This window comes from Melospiza georgiana, chromosome 1, assembly GCF_028018845.1.
Source record: "Melospiza georgiana isolate bMelGeo1 chromosome 1, bMelGeo1.pri, whole genome shotgun sequence".
NCBI classification, from domain to species: Eukaryota; Metazoa; Chordata; class Aves; order Passeriformes; family Passerellidae; genus Melospiza; species Melospiza georgiana.
The window spans coordinates 98,805,918-98,810,563 of NC_080430.1; positions in this window are offsets into that span (position 1 = coordinate 98,805,918).

The following is a 4,646-nucleotide window of genomic DNA, read 5'->3' on the forward strand; positions in this document are numbered from 1 at the left end:
TGAAATTGCTAAATCCTCCCTCCTCCCAGCCCACTCGCTTCATTGCCTTCACTGAAAAGTCAGTGCAACTAAAGAGCCTTTTTGTCCTGGACATTTTCCAGCTGGTCATATTTGCTGGTAAGGAAATGGTAGCTGGGGTGGTTTGTTCCCCTTCTGGGTGTCTCCTACTTCACTGCTCTCAAGGCCTTTCTTTCTGGTGGTAACATTCTTCCGCAAGAATATTCTCCACTCTTTCTGCATTATTGCTACAGGCCTATCTGTTAAATCTTAAATACTAATGAATCATTAAAAAGGGTATTAACATATTTGCTGGCCTTATATGTGTCTCTTATTCTTCACAGTTTTATAGCAATTTCTATTAAAAACCTCATTACAGAGATTATTGTGACATGCTTTGAAACAGCAACATTCATTACATATTATCTATGGATTGGAATTTGGGAAATTAATGCACCAGGAAATGAAATTACTCACCCAGGGTCTCTGAAGATGTGTGTTCAACTCATGATTAAAATCCAAGCTGTAGATCTGCATTGTTTGCTGCACAATCTTTTTTGCTTTTCCTCTTTTTTTCTTTAAACCACATCAGTTTTACATTTAGCTGGAAAATTCCACTGTGCTGCTTTTGTTGTCAAACGATAATTGGCATTTAGCCAATTACTTTAGTTAAATGTGGCTTGTTTGAGAGCATTCCCTTCCTCTACTTGGGAGTTCAAAGCATGGAGAGAAAATGGGATAACTGGGAGAGAAGAGCCAGGCTGTGGGGAAGGATGGGCAGAGAAATGGAGAGGCAGAGACCAAAGAAGTGCTCAGGTGATGGAGTGACTGTGAGATGTGCTGCTGCTGCTGTGAGTCTTGTATCCACAAATGGTCAGAGTGACATGGATTTCCCAGCCTTTCAGTTTGGGTGGGGTAGGGAGAAAAGAGGGATAGAGGGAAGGGAGGAATGAAGAGAGGCTGTGAGAGGCTGCACATTGGGTTTTTCCTTACATTACCTGCTCTGGTGTGCCCACTGCCCAGGTGGGTAGTGTGGAAATGGTAGATATTCATTATCATAGGCACACCCTCTGTAAAAATATGATGTTTTATGTGTCTACTTCCAAACTGCATGAGTGGAATCAACTCTGACAGTGCTCACAGCGTTCTGGTTTGTGTCTTGCAGATGTGTTGCCCTTGTCTCTCCAGGGGACTTGTCCTGGTGTCCAGAGGGGACTTCAATTGCAGCCTTTAGCGGGGAGACCCAGCAATGCCCTGCCTACAGGGTATTTTTTTTATCAGGTACAATGAGGGATCCTGTCCTTGGGGCCAGCTGCCCAAGAATTCTTGACATTTTCAGTAATTTTTGTCTGTTGTAGAGCAAGTAAATGTCCTTAGACATAAACATATAATCAATACTTAGTCATCACAAGGAGTTAGAAATTTATTTCTTAACTTCTGTTTTCCTTTCAGTGCCAGATGGAGAGAAATGAACAAGAAATTCAGAGCAATAAAATTGCAATTTTGTATATAGACAGATAAGTGAAGAATAATTTTCATTTAAGGGAATATGTCTTTATTTTGGAGATATCCTGAATATATCTTAGCTTCGGTTTGAGGAAACAGATGTGTGGAAAAAATTCATTTGTAATAATAATCGTAAAGAAATTAACATATGCTTATATTTTTCATTCCACTTTAGATTTTGTGGAACACCACTCATCTGTAAACTACTATGTGCACATGTATTATTGCATAAAGAATAATATTTCAGGTTAGAGATGTACTTTCTTTTTTTTGCCTCTTCTGCAACTGCAATGTGAGAACTGCTAGGCAGAAGGTTGAAGATTTAAATGTGGGATCCATATAGTTCCAATGTAGCAGATTTAAAGACTGTAATGCCACAGAGCATCCAGGAATCTGACCAATTTGACTCATAAATCCTTTCAAATACAAAATCTGCAGTATAGTATCTGAAGCGTCCCATTTCCTGCTTTTCTTATCAGTAATGCTTCTGTGTTTCCTGAGACAAGCTAAATGTAAGTTAATCTTTTGATCTGTTTGAAAAGATAACTTTGTCATGCAAATAAAATGAGGCTCAGTCTCCAGTTCTATTCTCATCCATTTAGATTTTTATACTGAGCATCAAAGTGACTACTGACTATCTAGGTGTACCTTGTGAATCCAGATTTTGGATTGCCCATGACAATTTCAATTGCTCAATTAAAATGTTAAGTAAGTATTACTCTTAGGAAATAGGAAAATGCTTTAAAAAATTGTGTCCTATTATAAGACTTTATTAATCCTCAAAGCCTGCACCGCTGTGAAGTTCCAGCACTTGAGGAAATTCCCAAAATATTGAAGTAACTGCAATAAAAACAATATACAAATGAAGAAACAAAGTCTGTAGCAATTTTAATGAGGAGGTGGTTGTGTTAAAAATAATTTGGAAAACTAAGCTCAGGAGGTTAACAAAATATTTTGCATAACATATTTTTCTGTATTTAAGAATTTTTTTTTATTTGTAACATATCTGGTGAATCTGTGAGTGTGGTGAGGCACAGGAGTAGTTTTCCCTGAAAAGTTGTGGAAGTCCCATCCCTGTAAATGTTCAAAGACAGGTTGGATGAGGCACTGAGCAACCTGGTCTAGTGGAAGGTGCCCCTGGCCGTGGCACGTGGGTCAGAACCAGATGGTCTTTAAGGTCCCTTCCAGCCCAAAGCTTTGCATGATTCTGTGGTTCTATGATTCTATGAATTCAAAGTATACCACTTCCTCATAAAACAGAATCCCAATCCTGTTTAGGGGACTACAGTCTCTGCCACAATTTCACTTACTACAACAGTGGACATGATTTCCCACACAGGGAAAAACAGAAAATCACTTGCAAAAGCAAATAAAATCACAAGAAAAGAAAAAAGGAAAAAAAAAAAGTCAAGGTTTATTGACATCTCACACTGAAATTTAGATTTCTTCTTCCCCACAGAGTCACTCTCTGTAAGAAGAAAATTTTAAAAATACTTGAAATTTCTGTGAAAATTGTTGCAGATAACAAGAAGACAAGAATCATGTCAGCTTAAGAGATTGAGAACAGTAACCTTTATAAGTATTTTCTAAATTTTGACAAAAAGATACATTACTAATCATATATTTATATAAGTATATTCCCTTTTATTTGTTTCTAAACGTAAATTCAGGTAGTACAGCTTTTTGAGTTAAGAAGTTGTATAGAGTAGAATTTCCTCATTCATCATTTGGTGGATTCTGTTTGTTGGTGAGGTCAAGCAGAAATAAGTGTACCTACAACAATGTGGAATTACAGTTGCAAAATGGAGTAATTGGAAAAACTGAAAATTGTAGAATCATTTAGGCTGGAAAAGAACTGTATGTTGTATCACCATAAAAGATGCCCAGTTTTGTACAGATAAATATATGCACATTTTGATTTCCAGTCAGGTTGTTGTGGAAGGTGTTTTGAGCAGCTGTGATGACGAGTCCTTCTCTAGCTATGTGCAGGCTATTATTCACCTGAAATATTAACTTCTGTTGTCAGCTTTTGTTCAAATTGCACTTATTTATTCATTGGAGAATTTTAATGGGACGATTCAAGGTTACTTTTGACTTCAAATTAGTCATATTGTTCCAATTTCAAGCAGCTCCATAAAAATGTGGTTTGCCGAAGTGCAAAAATACTTGCAGTTGTCCCAGGAAAAATCCATTAAAAATGTAAGAGTGAGGCTTGTTTTGACAAATTTCAACATGAGTCATGAATACTCAGGATTCTTACACCTTTGAACACGAATTTTCAAGCTGCATAATTTTGATCCCAAAATAATACCTCATGACATATTATCACAAATAAATCCTCCGACCTTAAGATGTTACTTTTTATAACTAGTCACCAATTTATGACCTATAGGAACTGTCTTATCTTCTCTTTAGATTATTTTAATCCCTGAGGAATAGATAAATGTTGAACTGTGGTGTCTGAAAAAAAATCCCAGTTCATTTTGGATACATAGCCTGGAAAATTTGTGTTTTCTTCTGGTGATAAACCCTGAAAATCCCTGCTTCATCAGTTATTACAGTATCCATGCATATTGCAATAGATTCATTGGCAATGAAAACTTTATTCTGAGATTGATTTTGGTGGGAATTTAGACAATTTCTGATGCAACTGCACCGAGGCCTCTAACTTGGTGTTTCTCAGAACGTGAAAGTAAGAAGCACATGGTGTTTTTCATATTCCAAAAGTGCAAAGAACCTGTCAGGGGGGCACTAGATGTGCAGAGATTGAATAAAATCATGTCACTCTGTAGTCACTGATTCCACATTCTTTGAAAGGGACTACACAGTTCATTTTACTATTGGCCTGCAGCTTTGTGGAAGTAAGGTTGCTTTCTTATTCCCAATTTGCATCTTTTTTTTTATATCATATCACAGCAGATATAATCAAAATTCACTTGTGGAGCTTGGACAAATTTTAACAGTTCAGTGACATTCACAAATTAAAAGTAATAATAATTTGTAGGTTTTGGGGGTTTTTTCAGCAAATTTTTTTTGCAGTGTTTTGCTTGTAGTGGTACCAAAGTTTTTCTGGGTTTCTCTATGAATCTAATTTTCAGTTATGTTAATACTGAAACTGAATTTCTGTGTGTGCTTTAGCCAAC